Source organism: Triticum aestivum, chromosome 5B, assembly GCF_018294505.1.
Source record: "Triticum aestivum cultivar Chinese Spring chromosome 5B, IWGSC CS RefSeq v2.1, whole genome shotgun sequence".
Lineage (NCBI taxonomy): Eukaryota > Viridiplantae > Streptophyta > Magnoliopsida > Poales > Poaceae > Triticum > Triticum aestivum.
The window spans coordinates 692,613,022-692,628,118 of NC_057807.1; the positions used below are offsets into that span (position 1 = coordinate 692,613,022).

Genomic DNA, 15,097 nt, shown 5'->3' on the forward strand with positions numbered 1-15,097 from the left:
ATAAAATTATCCTTTAGGGGATTAAACTCATTTCAAACACATATTTAAACTAGTTCATACATAGCATGATTAAACAGACCGTTGCCTACTACATTAAAACTAGATCCATGTCAAACTAGGTTAAGCATTGATATAAACCGTATAAAACTACAAACCATATAGTTCTACTTGTCGTCACCCTTGACGTTGTTCAAGAAATCTAAATTGGAGGAGGAGACGGGGATCACACCTGCCAGAGGGGCCGGCCCCATTGTCATTTGTAGTGGGCCAGTTCCACGACATCTCGTCCTCGTCGGCAAGATTGTCGAACATATCCTGATTCTAAACTTGGAGGCAGGAGAGCTGGGCACGCTCGCGGTTGATGCATGGTGGCTCGTCCTCCACAGACTAGATGAACGCTTGGTTCTCGGTGAGGATTTGCAGATTCTCCTTGACAAGCTTGGACAGAAAGTCGGCATCGGCGAGCTCGGCCATGAGTTGCACCTTGGACTTTCGGTGCTCTTTCTCATCATCGTGAGTAACAATTCGAATGATGGGAGGGGTGAGATCAACCACGGCCGCCGCGTTAGCGGCGAAGTTAAGTTTCGCTCGCTGTCGGTGCTAAATACGGCATATCTCGAGGTAGGGGTCCAAAGCTAGGCGTCTGGGAGCGGCGGTAACATGAACACGGAATTTTACCCAGGTCTGGGCTCTCTCGAAGAGATAATACCCTATGCGTTGCTTTTCATTGTATTGATATGTGGGATAGTACAAAGTACAGGTATCTACCACGAGATTGTTGTGTATGATTCTAATGATCTATAATATATCTATCGAGTAGCCTGGCCCCGGCTTATTTAATGTACTGGAGGCATAGGATAGCAAGAGTCCTAGTCGGATACGTCGGTGAAGAGGAGTCTTCAGCTTGTGCGTCAAGTTTTGTGGAATCTGCCTCGTATACTTCATGGGCTTCCTGTAGAAGCCCATTAGTGAACCGCCATGGGGTCCTTGGCCTGACCCACCTGGTTGGGAGACAATGTGGTGAGTACCCCCTAGTCCAGGACATCGTTAGTAGCCCCCTGAACCGGTCTTCAAGTTGGGGACGCTCCTCGGTTCTTTCGAATTGTTCTTGATCTTCGGACATCGGTGAAAGCCGGTTCAACAAATCTTCTCATCTTCGATCTTGAGGATCGCCGAGGTGTATCCGAAGAGTTCAAACGTCGAGTATCTGAGGAGTTCACACGTCGGGCATTAGAGGAGCCCTTTTAATTCTCGACTTTTATCAATGCCTTGTTATTTTTACGCCACACCTCGGGTTCAAAGTTTTTACCGTGCGGCGGTGTACTCGTGTTGCCTAGCTCCAGTGTTGCACTATATCCAGGGTGTCTTTTTGTAGCCGAGATCCAATGCAGGATGCGTTCGAGGTGTCATAGATTACCTTGGTCTCGGAAAAGTTGAAGGTGTTCAGCCAAGCTTAATGCCCGGAATGTACTTGATGGAGTTAGCCACTCGCATCCGAGCTTTCTGCCGGACTGCTTCCGAGGTGGTGCGCCACCTCAAGCTTGGGCTGATGTTTTGCAGATTTTTTTATTGGTGCAATTTATTCTCTACCAAGATGTATAGCAAGTAGCCCTCAAGGTGTGTACCGTCCTAAAATCCGGGATGTACCTGAAGGATAGCATAAAACCACAGATCCTAGTAGTCCATGAGACTCGGGTAGATTCGCGACATCGGACTAAGGATGAACTCCTAACTCGGCAACATACCTAGGAACGAAATGTACACTCAGGTTGGATGCGGTCAGCCAACGTGAGGATTATAATCTCCTCAGAAACAGTTGTACACTTTGATTTTTCTGCATTGAGTCGTGAATGTAGTAGCCCCCGAGACTTGGGTTGGGCACATGACCTACCCTAGGATTGTATCCCCTTGGGAATTTGTCCGGTCGGTGTTTGAGTGTCGCCCTCGCCAAGGTGCAGCTCGGCAGGGAAGAGGCCGAAGTGCAGCCCGGAAAAGATTTCCGGAACAGAGCCATCATGCAGGAGACCTCGATGAAGAGGATATCCTGCCTCGTGGAAAAAAAACATACAAATAGGTTTAAAGTGTCATATGTTCGAAAAACCAAAAAACTTATGTAAAAACTTTAGTTTGCATTAAATCAAGTTTTCTGGTGCCAATCCAAAAGTTAGTCTTAAAATTAATTTGTGATTCCTCCATGCTTTAACATGATACGTCCGATCTCCATACCTCAAGTGGGTCAGCTTCAACCTCCCTTGCCCAAGGCAGAGTGCTTCCCATGCCCGTTTTAGAGAACTAAACTTCAGTGGCTCTAGAGAGAAATCAAGCTATCCGGCTATTAACCACACTCTCGCATATGAAAAAAGAGTAGTAGAAAAAGACTTTGCAATGACTTAGAAGAAAATATTTATTATAAATGGCTCATATAAATTTAAGAGCTCCCAGTTAACATGGGAAAATAAGTGTTTTTAACAAACTAAGTTTTAACAAATAACTTTTTTGTTTAACATAAATATAATGCTTAGTTGAACTGAAAAGAAATAAAATTTTGAGGATGAAAGTGAATTATCTAGTTAATGTGCTAGATATTGATGATGTGGTCCGCGCTTGCGGCGGGTCGAGGTCCCAGCCACCAAGCCAGTCTCCAGGTGTTCGAGCAATTATTTGGCCTTCGTGATGCCGAACTCTTGGTCGGCTCACCGAGGTGATGATCCAATGAGGTTGATGTCGGCTCGACGAAGTGATGACCCGTTAAGAGCAGGTCGACATCCTTGGAGCAACGAGGTCGGCCGGTTTAACACCGGCGTGACTGTAAAGATCATCTCGAAAAAGGCTCAAAATTGTTTGCACATGTCGGAGATGAAAACACAATATCCTAGGAAAAAACTCCTTCAAAAAGGATGCCCGATAACCTGTTCATGAAAAAAGATAAACTTGGGTCGGGTTCGTTTTCGCGTAGAAAACACATCCGAAAATTTATGCGCTCCTCGGACGTTTCCCGGAGTTTTAACAGTGGGATCGAGCTGAAATTCTAAGGAGTCGTCGATACAAGAATTCTGAAGCCTATTAATGGTGGGATTTTCCAACGAATGTCCGAGTTGGATGCTGGACTGATTTCCCTAAACTCGTCCAGATTCCCTTCCATATTTGACATGGCTCCATGGAGATTGCCAGAGATTCCTCCATCGAAAGAGTTTTACAGGGTTGTTGTAGACTCAATTCCTCACAATTCCACAAAAGGATTCATCAAAATAACGCTCGAGGAGGTGGCGATGGTGAACACGTATCCGTTGTCCAGAAAAACTTCACAGATGCGAGAGTGCAATGTTGACGTTGAGCCCCGAGCTCCATGGATGATTCTCCCATGAACTTGATAGAGATCGGAGTTGATGTTTATGAAAGCACCCATCAGATCTTGATGATCCGACACAGGGCGCAGTCCTTGGTCCGGCCGCTGACCAGTCGAGACGGCGACAAAGATGCCGACGTCAACAATGAAGCTTTGTTTCGAGTCATAGATCGCGTCGGAGCCGATCCGAATCTCCATCGCACCGTGGTGACTACCTTCAGGGACCGGCATGGGCTTCCAATGTCGGTGCTAAATCCAGCATATCTCAAGGTAGGGGTCCAAATCTAGGCATCTAGGAGCGATGGTAACATAGACCCAGGATTTTACCCAGGTTCGGGCTCTCTCACAGAGATAATACCCTACGTCCTGCTTCTCATTGTATTGATTTGGGGGATGGTATAAAGTACAGAGATTGTTGTGTATGATTCTAATTATCTAGAATATATCTATACTAGCCTGGCCTCAGCTTATATAATGTACCGGAGGCCTAGGATAGTGAGTCCTAGTCGGATAAGTAGGTGGAGAGGAGTCTTTGGCTTGTGCATCAAGTCTTGTGGAATCTCCCTTGTATAGGCTGCCCGTAGAAGCCCATTAGTGAACCGCCATGAGGATCCTCGGCCCGACCCATGACGTGATGAATACCCCTAGTCCAGGACACCGTCACTCGCTGCCTGAAGAAGCAATGTACTATGTTGTAGGCATGCGTCGCCTCCTCCGTGGTGTAGCGTGGTACTTTGGCAGTGACCTCGCAGGAGGGGGCGACTTCGACGACGGAGCTCGGGGAGGTGCTACTTGTGATCTGCGTTGGTTTTTGCCTCAAGAGGAGAGGATGATGTAGTACAATTGAGATAAGTATTTTTCTCAGTTAAAAACCAAGGTTATCAATCCAGTAGGAGAATCATGCAACAACTCGTTAGCAGCTGCTAAACACAAAATATTAAATAATTGCACCCAACGCAAACAAGGGGTTGTCAACACCATGGCGGTTAATGGAAAGGCTCAAACCTCGTAGTGATAGATAGATAAATAAAAATACAAAATAAAATAACGTAAATAAGAGTGCAGAAATATATTTTTAGATTTTTTATATGATTTAGATAGACCCGAGGGCCATAGTTTTCACTAGAGACTTATCTCGAGAAAATAGTATACGGTGGGCAAACAAATACTGTTGGTCAATTGATAGAAAAGCAAATAATCATGACGATATATAAGGCAATGATCATGTATATAGGCATCACGTCCGAGACAAGTAGATCGACTCCACCTGCATCTACTACTATTACTCTACACATCAACCACTATCCAGCATGCATCTAGAGTATTAAGTTCATAAAGAATGGAGTAATGCCTAAGCAAGATGACATGATTTAGACAAAGTAAACTCAATTAATATGAATAAATCTCATCTTTTTATCTTTAATGGGAACAATACAAATACGTGTCATGTCCCTTTCTGTCACTAGGATTGAGCACCGCGAGATTGAAGCCATCACAAAGCACCTCTCCCATTGCAAGAAAAATCAATCTAGTAGGCCAAAACAAATCGATAGATCGGAGAGAAACACAAAGCTATAATAATCATGCACAAAAAATTTTAAAGAAGACTAAAATAATATTCATAGACAATATGATCATAAACTCACAATTCATCGGATCCCAGCAAACACACCGCAAAAAAATGATTACATCGAATAGAACTCCAAGAACATCAAGGAGAACATTGAATTGAATATCAACAAGAGAGAAGAAGCAATCTAGCTACTAACTATGGACCTGTCGGTCCGTGGTAAACTACTCGCACATCATTGAAAGGGTAGCAAGCTTGATGTAAAACCCCTTCGTGATTGATTCCCCCTCCGACAAAGTGCCGGAAAATGCCTCCAGATGAGATCTCTCGAGAACAGAAATTTGTGGTGGTGGAAAAAGTGTTTTGGGTGGCTCTCTGTTGGTTTCTTGATTTTAGAGAATTTATAGAAGCAGAATTAGGTCAAAATGTTGAATGTGGACCCTACAACACACCAGGGCACGCCTACCCCCTGGGCGCGCCTTGGTGCCTTGTGGGCTACTCCTTCAGCTTCTGGTCGTCTCCCGAAGCTTCCACGGTCTCTTTTGTCCAGAAAACAAATCTCCAAACAGTTTCGTGGCATTTGAACTTCATTTGGTCTGATTTTCTCGAAAACCAAAAACAGGGAACAAAATAGCAACTGGCACTAGGTGCTAAGTTGATAGGTTAGTCCCCAAAAATTATATAACATTGCATATAGTTGCATATAAAACATCAAAGATTAACACTATAACAACATGGAACAATCAAAAATTATAGATACGTTAGAGACGTATCAGGAAGCAGCGCAGGGGCTCAAAGACACGGTAGGAATGCAGCAAACGGAGCTCGGGGAGGCGGCAATGTCGGAGAAGATGAAACAGAGCTGAAGCGGTGCCATAGTCGAGGAAGACGATGCGAGGGCGGGGAGGGTGATCGCGGTCCGCGCGTAGACCATTGCCGACGTTGGGAAGCCGGTGAAGCTCGACCAGCAGCCATGACCTCGACCTCAAGAAGGCGGCAGTGGCTGCCCAAATCGACGAAGAGAGAGGCCCGCATCGGGTTCGTCCGCGACAAAAATCGGTGCACCGCTGAATTGGTTAAGGTTTCAGGGCGACTGAGCTGGGTGTTGTAGTTGGAGCTGGGCCAATCAGTCATTGCACCGGTCGCCACACCCATGTATGCGAAAGGGGGGGATCCTCCTTTGTTTTACCAAGTCTCTACTTCTGGATTTAAAATAGGCTAGAAGGCTGAGTTTTAAGGGATCAAAATTCATATTATTTGGGGAACTAAACATTTGAGGGTCTGATACATAGCACTTAATCCCTCAAGTATGGTTGTTCAACGCAACACAAAAGCAGATGCTTATACAAATGCACATACACTCATCCCATGAAAGCATTCACACACACCATATCCCTATGAGTACCTCCGAAAACCTGAGCTGGCACATCATTTTGAGATTGACGAAGTCACCACAAGCGCATCTGTAATCGACGAGAACGTTTACTCTCAATAAACAAATATGGCCGAAAACTTTGAAATAAATCCAGAAATATGTGACCACCAATGTCAAGTCTAGAACTTGAACCCTGATGGAATTATACCTCGACCACAAATAACCTAACCATCTGAGCTATGCTGAGTTGGCTCAAATATGGCTTTTAAGGTATCTTCTAGAGATGCTCTAAATATCTATAATAATTTCCCAGCAGACTATTTTTCCCAGATGACTAAATGGAAAATTGTTATCCCGCCAAGCAAAATGTATCAACTAGTCAACCATAGTATATGTATATATAGCATAAATGCCAACGAAAATTGTGCAACTTTGCCACCTAAGTATTTTGTGATTAGTGGTCTAGTAGCCACTTTCAGTCAGTCACTGGTGATTAAAATCTGGTTTGCATACCTATACAAATATTTGTAAGTATAAGCTACAAAAAAATTCAAATAGTAGTGATGTGTCAGGAGAGGCCTCTACGAACATGGACTAACCTCTCTTCTTTATAGGCGACCAACTTGCAAAGCAGAGAGGCCTCGGCCGATAACCATTACAAGAACTCAGGTAAGCATCTCCACTGAAGCAAGTTTTTTGCTTGGGTCGCCTGTTGAGAGGAGTGTGATAATTTCATTGTGGATCAATTAATGGTGGGGATTTGAAATAGTCTCGTCAGTTATTACTACAACACGCTCAAGGTGTCATGGCACTTTTATGCGCCGAGCTAGAGAGCTAAGCGCCGACTTTCCACAACGCCGACGGGCTGCCCAAAAATAAAAACTTGTGGAAAGCAATCCAGCAATGCTTAGACAGGCTCGGCACTTAGGGCATCTCTAAACCCGCGCCCTCAAACAGACACCCTATCATCGAAAGAGACATCACCAAATGTCTGTGAATATGTTTGAAATTGAATGTATCTGCGGACGCGAACAATGGCAGACGTTATCTAACTGCATTCACCAAATGTCCTCCCCATTTAAAACGGGTATTTCTAAAATGAAAAGAAAAATCATGCTAAAACGGACGATATCCATCTCCAATTGCGCCCTAGTGATGGTACTCATCTTGAGGGATACCACTCGCTATCGTCGTTACATTTTGGTATATTACAACCAAAAGGATTATTTTAACTAAACTGAATGGAATTTAAAAAAACGAATCTTAATTATGGAGGTTTCCTGACGGTGACCTCATCGGCATGGCTTCCGTGGCTGTCGGCACCTCCGTCGTCGTCTGTGTCACGTTTTTTATGGCCGCTGCCGTCCGAGCCATCATCGTCGTCGTCCTTCCAGTGGAAGAAACGCCGCTAGGCATTGTGACCTCATCGGCCACCGCTCCACGCCCGCGGTGCAGTCGCTGGTCCTTCTCCATCTAGCGCAGAGCCTTGGGCACCTCGGCCTGGCCACGACTATAGGCCACGGTCGTGGACTTCGCCCGCGCCGCCCTCCTTTGAGCCGGGCCAAGTGTGTGGCTCGGTCAGTCGGCATCAATGCGGTACGTGGCAGCCAGTGTCCGGCCATGTTATCTAACCGGCATGAATGCAGAGCGAAGAGCGGAGCAGACGATCCTAGTCTGAGCGAAGGGAGGGTTTTTGGGTGGGTCCGCGTTGTCAGATGCATATGTGGAGGACGTATAGACTACCCCAAACATCCCGTACCTTTGGTCCCATTTTGTGGGATGTCGGACGGATGGTGAAGACAAATTTGGTGACTAGTGTTGGATAGCAAAAAATGTCCGGACTGTCCATATTTAGGTAGTTTTGGTGATTCACGTTGAGTTTCCCTTAACTGTTTGTGGACAACTTCAGATGAGCCCGCAGACATCCGGTGGGATGGCGTCCATCCAACGCTATGCTCTAAATTCCGGCGGACACCGGACCATGCAAACCATGCAACGCTTGATAGATATGTTCATATATTTTGTACAATGCAAACTACATATAAAAACTGCATTCTCTGGTTGTTATTTTGACCGTTCAAAATAATTGAAATGCCTTAAAGGCAAGTACTTCGTAATGTTCATCCTGGTTTAATGTACCTTTTGCTGCATAGAGCAGGAGTGACTGTTTTAGATGATTGAAGTCAGCATCTTGTAATATCATAGACCAATGCTATTTCCCTTTATCCGAAACGTACTGATATATTTTACGGCCTCCTCAGCTTCGATCGGGGTCCATGATAGCAGCAGTCGGTTTGAGTCCCTTGCCAACCCCACGGATCATGAACACGAGTCCACCATGAGGTTAGTATATATACCCCTTTTTCCTTTCCAAGAAAATGTGCTTTCTACTTACGCTAGGATTACCATTTCATTGTTTTAGGAACCAGGAGTGTCATGCTATTCGAAGGCCTGGAGATGTGACCTGGAACGACGATGGCTATTTCTCGCAAAACCGAAATCTCAGGTTTGTTCTTTGTCATTTTAGACAGCACGGAGGACCTAGTCAGGTTGTTTGCATCACATCTGATTTATCCTACTTATACCTTTATTAGCATTATTTGATCATGAAAATAAGCTTGCTCATTGTTTGCACGGTTGTCAGCGGGGAGAAAGGAACTATTGATTCTCATTTCACCATGGATATAATTGATACTACTGGGGTCACTACTGGTATCAATGAGTATGCCAATCTTTTTCAGTGGGCTAAATCTGCTATTTCATCCAAATGGAGAGGCACTCAGGAGCAAGAGCTTCAAAATAAACTATTTCAGCTGCAGAGTGGCTTGCAACACCTCAGTGATACTCTTCCAGAGATGTATGACCTCATTAATCGAGTGGAATGGAGAAGCCACAAAGATGGTGTGACCGAGCTCCTTCCAAAACTCAAGGACACAGTTTACAATGTTGAAGATCTTCTTGATGAGCTCAGATGGTACAACCATAAGGTGATAGTGGAGGGAAATGCAAGGCAGTCATCTTTTACTGACTTCTTTAATAGCTTTACCAGTGTGAATGATATCCAAAAAAGGTTGGATCTTATTTCCAATCACCTAGAGAAGAAGGGGTTGGGTGAAGTAACACCGCGGTTTGAGAAAACAGTCAGGTCAGAAACTAGCTCTTTTCGCAGTGAAACAAAAATATTTGGTCGTGACATGGTGCTAGAGCAGATCTTGGGACTGCTCGATGTGACTACACATAGTAGCACTCATTCAAAACGCGTAGATGAACCAAGATTACCAGATCTTCGAGTTTTGCCAATAGTTGGAATTGGGGGGTGTTGGAAAGACCACTTTGGCCCAATATATTTGTAGTCATCCAAGGGTAAAGTCTCTCTTTGACACAATAATTTGAATTTGTGTCTCAGATGATTTCGATGAGAAGAGGCTGACTAAAGAGGCTATAGAATCATTTTTTGGTAAAGAGGCAACGACTAACAATCTGAATTCTCTCCAGCATGCTCTTTCTAACACACTAGAAAATAGAAAGTTCTTGACTGTCCTCGATGATTTGTGAGATGATGCTCTGAAGGAAAACGGCCAGTGCTGGAAGAGACTTTGTGGACCTCTGAAAAATCTGGTACGGGGAAGTATGATGTTAGTCACCACAAGATCTCCAAAGGTTGTTGATTTAGTGCACACTATGGAGCCCATTATACTAGAAGGCTTAAAGGACGATGTCTTTTGGAATTTCTTCAAACTATGCGTGTTTGGGTCTGAGAGTTCTGACAATTTTCCTGAGTTAGAGCTCATTGGTAGAGAGATACTTCCTAAGTTGAAGGGCTCCCCTTTAGCCGCTAAAACTCTTGGACGCATGTTAGGACATGACCTTCATACATCACATTGGAATAATATACTAAAGAGTGAACTGTGGGAGTTGGACCAAGAGATGACCGAGATTTTGCCAGCCCTTCGGTTGAGCTACATGTATTTACCATTCCACTTGAAGAGATGCTTTTCATTCTGTGATGTGTACCCCAAAGATAAGGAGTTTGAAAAGGGCCATTTAGCTGAAATTTGGGCAGCAGAAGGCTTTGTGAAACGTCAAGGTGTTATTCCAGTTCAAGAAATTGGCTCTCAATACTTTAATGACCTATTAAGTCGATCCTTCTTTCAAGAAGTTCAAGGCAAATACTTAATCCATGACTTGTTGCATGATATGGAACAAAAAGTTTCAGAGGATGACTGTTTCATCGTGAAAAACAAGGATGACATCGAAAGAATTCCTCATAATGTTCGCCATTTGTCAGTACTATCTAGCACAGACATCAGCAATTTCCACTTATTGAGCCTTCGCAAGTGCAAAAGGCTACGTACCCTTCTCTGCAACAAATCTTTAGCAAATAAAAAAACTCCAGCTAGTTTGATGGATGCTTGGTGCAGTGAACTTACGCGTATGCGCGTGATTGTTTGTGCCTCCATTAATGAGTTACCAGCTAGCATTGCCAAATTGAAGCATCTTCGGTACATTGAGGTATCCAGAGCGTGTTCTATCACCACTCTTCCAGCAACGATTTGTAGGCTCCACAATATACAGGTCATATGTGTTAAGAAAACAATCATACATAGTTTGTGCGATAGTACGGTGGTGGTGGATCCCGTGGCAGTGGCGGCCAGTACGGAGGCGGCGGCGGCGGATAGTATGGTGGTGGCGGTGGCTACCACAACGGCGGCAACAATCAGGGCGGTGGCGGCGGCTACCACCCAAACAACAGTGGTGGCAGCGGCTATCCGGGTGGCGGCGGCGGCTACCACAGTGGTGGTGGTGGCGGCTATCCTGGTGGGGGTGGCGGCTACTACCAGGGCAACCCTCGCGGTGGAAACAACAGGCTCCCCCCCGGCAACAATAATCGGGGGCGCAATTTCCAGGGCTACGAAGGATACGAAGGGAAGTGCCAAATCTGTAAAAAAAAACCACATAGCTAAAGATTGTGATTGGCGCTACGCTGATGACAACTCTCAAAAGAAAAAGGTTGCAGCCGCTGCTGATATGTCATATGGTGTAGATACAAACTGGTATATGGATACAGGTGCCACCAACCATATTACTGGAGAACTGGACAAGCTGACGATGCATGAAAAGTACCGTGGCAATGATCCGATCTACACAGCTGCAAATGGTCCAAGTATGGAAATTAGTCATATTGGAAAATCAATTATTGAAACCCCACACACAAATCTTGAACTCAATGACATCTTGCATGTTCCTAATGCTGCCAAGAATCTTCTATCTGTCCATCGCATTGCTCTTGATAATAATGTGTTTCTAGAGTTTCACCCTTTCTTCTTTTTGATCAAGGATCAGGTCACGAAGAGGGTTCTTCATAGGGGTATCTGTGTGCGAGGGCTCTACTCGTTGCTTCCCAAGTACTGCAAATTCAATAAACAAGTCTATGGTGCCATCAAGCTTTCTCCTGAGAGGTGGCATAGTCAATTAGGTCATCCATCCTTTGCTACTATTCATCAAATTCTTAGTAGGAATAAACTCCCAGTTGTTGGTGAGAGAAATCTAGAAACTATTTGTGATTCATGCCAAAAAGCAAAAAGTCATCAACTACCATATCCTGTCTCTACTAGTGTGTCTACAAAACCCTTGCAACTTATTTTCTCTGATGTTTGGGGCCCAGCACCCACCTCTGTTGGTCGACACACTTATTATGTGAGCTTTATTGATGATTTTAGCAAATATACTTGGATATATCTTCTTAAAAAGCGTTCAGATGTTTTTCAAGTCTTTCACAATTTTCAAGCCCTTGTTGAACGCAAGTTTGATTGCAAAATTCTTGACATGCAATCAGACTGGGGTGGTGAGTATGAAAAATTGAATTCTTTCTTTCAACAAATAGGCGTATCTCACCATGTGTCATGCCCTCACGCACACCAACAAAATGGCTCTGATACCATGTAAGGATTTGGGTAAGCGTTCCTACTCCCAACAGGGGAGCCGCATTGGTATATATTGGATTGATGACTTGTGTTACAAGAGTTGGCAGAGTCTTATCTAACCAACAAGAGATATTATAGGAGACTTAAACAGGAGATAGAAGGAGATACAACACCTAACTACTCCAACGTGATACATGAGTGGTTCGGCCCAACAGCCTCACAATAATGTGTTTATCAAGTAGAACAAATGTTTATTAGTTAATGAGCGAGTTAAACAGGTTTGCTCTAACTTAATTAGCACTTCACTTTTCCATACTGACCATCTCAGATCGAGACACGTTACCAGGGAGGGATGCTTAATGAAGTCAACCAAGATAAGTATGTACTATACTACAATATGAACCTACACGTGTACGTACCAAACTAGCCTCATACAAAGAACAAATCAGTTTGCTGCAACAGCGTTGTCATGCCCCCAGCTCCTGGTGCATCAACAAACAAGAGCACTGATGGGTCAAATCTAGCTGGGCCAGCTCTGTTTCTAGGGTACAGAACACTCGAACCAGGAAGGCCAATATATGGAACTGACCCACCTGCGTGTGGTGATTGGGCTCACCCTGTGTAAGTGATAAGCAACCGACCTCATTTTCGCCTGTCTCCTACCTCCTGCTGCTCTTCTCCGTCTCAAATTCCTCCCTACTCCCTCTGTTCCGAATTACAAAATGTTCTGACATTTTCTGAAAGAAGTCAGAGCAAAAATGGCTCTCAAAGTCGTCCAAAAATATAGGCAACCCAGGAGCTAATACTCACCAATCGTCCTTACAGCCATTCTCTGCCCAGGGAGCCACTTCATGATCATCTTATTAAGCCTTTCGTTTGTTAGAGTTGTGTCGAATATAGTGTACAAGGTTACAGTTGGACTATGAGTTGTATTGTGTTTACATGGTATGGAGTTGTGTTCTAGTAGGACACTTGTATCGTAGGCCTCTCATATATAGCGAAGCTAGACACACGATGTAACCTATGCTAAGGGGAGCCGGCGGTGTGTTTCGGCGCCCGGGTGGCCGGTGTGCGGTATTGTGACGGTGTCACGGGGAGGAGCGCCCGTAGTCAGGTCCAGGGGATGTAGCCATATCAGTGAACCTCGTTAACAATCTCGGTGTCGTGCTCGTATGATTGCTTGGTCCTCGGATGATCAACGGTGGTCCCAGATTTATTCTAACACAAGTGGTATCATGAGCAAGGTTACGAGGAGGCTACAGAAAGTTGATCTAGAGGAATGTGCTTTGCAAGATGATCGTTGAGTTATATCGCGATACAATACAAGCGGTGGAGTGGATCGCTGTCACAAGGTGTTTCCGTGTATGATCTGGGCGGCCGCAGCGCAACGAATAAAGTAACTACGGATGCGATTGGAGTTTTTTCGTAAGGCGATGCAATCGATGGAAGCAGCTAGGCTTAAAGCGTGCAAGCTGACGGTGTTCTGTCTCGGTAAGTCATGTCAGGTAAGATGAAATTATCACGTGATGGATGGAAATTCGCGGAAAATGATTTGAGAGTCTGGGACGGATTGAACAGTCTGACGGATCGACGCGGGTCGGTTGGTACAGAAGAGGGTGGTGGGATCGGCGACGACGGCATATGAGCGTGATGCGGATGGTGACCGACTTCTGGGGCGTGGAAACACGCGGCGCAGGCCTGAGGGCTTGTGCGGCTTCGACAAGACTATGACGCGAGGTTGATTCAAGACGGTGCGCACATGAGAGCTTGAAGTCAATGTGGCGTGAGGGTGGACTGATCATCTACCATTGAGTCATGTTGAAGGTAGAGCTGGAGTCTGGAGGACTTCACTCGGTGCTGATTGAGGGGCTACGGCGTAAGTGCACAGAGAGTCAAAGCCTATTTCAGCGGGAAGAAGCGAGTGACACGTAGTTCGGACTAGAGCCCAGTGGTCTGATGAAAGCGTGAAACTCGTCATCAGTCAGTGATGATCGGTGGTACTCTGCAGTGGGGGTTGAGTGGTGTGGGTTCGCGACCCTTGAGACTCGATCAGGACAGCGGAGGCTCGACGCGATAATAGCGACGAGGCGTGCGGTACGCATGGGACATAGAGACGGGTTAGGGTTCTAGTGGTTATACATGTGGTGAGACAACTACGAATTTGACTCGGAATGACGGGCCAGGGTTCGTATCAGCCTGCGCAAACAGAATCACCGATATCTCGTTACACCCATGGTGGACATTTAGCAAAAATACTCTGCTATCAGTTGAAATGAACCTTCCATTCATGCTTGCAGTTAGAGTCCAGAGGTGGCCGGGAGCCGTGCGGTGAAGCTGAAGCATCCACCGATCCATTCTGCAACCCGTTGGGAGCCGCGATAGCAGAGTAATGGAGCAAAGCAGAGCGCACAGGGCAATAGCAGAGTACAGACAGCAAACCAGAGCACAGACGGCGGTAGGAGAGTGAGAGGGTGAGCGATCCACGTACCACCGCCTGTTCCGCGTCAACATACCTACTCCCTCCTAAATATAATTCGTTGGGGGGAGTATAAACTGAACTCCCCTGATGACTTATGTTTCGGAACAGAGGTAATACACGCCAAACCTACCCTGTTAAGTCCCTAACTCGACGCGCGAGGAAGACAATCGAGGATGACGGCGGCCGAGAGGCTGACCTAGAGCGGGTGGGAATCGTGACCGAGGAGCAGCGGGCTAGCATCGCCGCTTCGTCGCCGGAGGAGAAGGAGTGTCCTTGCATTGCCGCTCGCGTCTTCATCACCGGAGGCGGAGGAGAGAGCCCGCCCGCATCGTCGCCGCTCGAGGTTCTTGCTTTGCGGCCGCGTATGGAAGAATTTATGAACTCGATATTAGACCATCTCTAG

At 45.5% G+C, this 15,097-nt stretch overlaps 2 pseudogenes; both read left to right on the forward strand.

Annotated features, from left to right (window-relative positions):
- Nucleotides 1–8,895, forward strand: part of LOC123115305 (putative receptor-like protein kinase At4g00960) — a 10,868-nt pseudogene extending 1,973 nt beyond the window's left edge.
- A 74-nt stretch (nucleotides 8,896–8,969) lies between these two features.
- LOC123115306 (putative disease resistance protein RGA1) lies at nucleotides 8,970–15,097 on the forward strand (annotated as a pseudogene).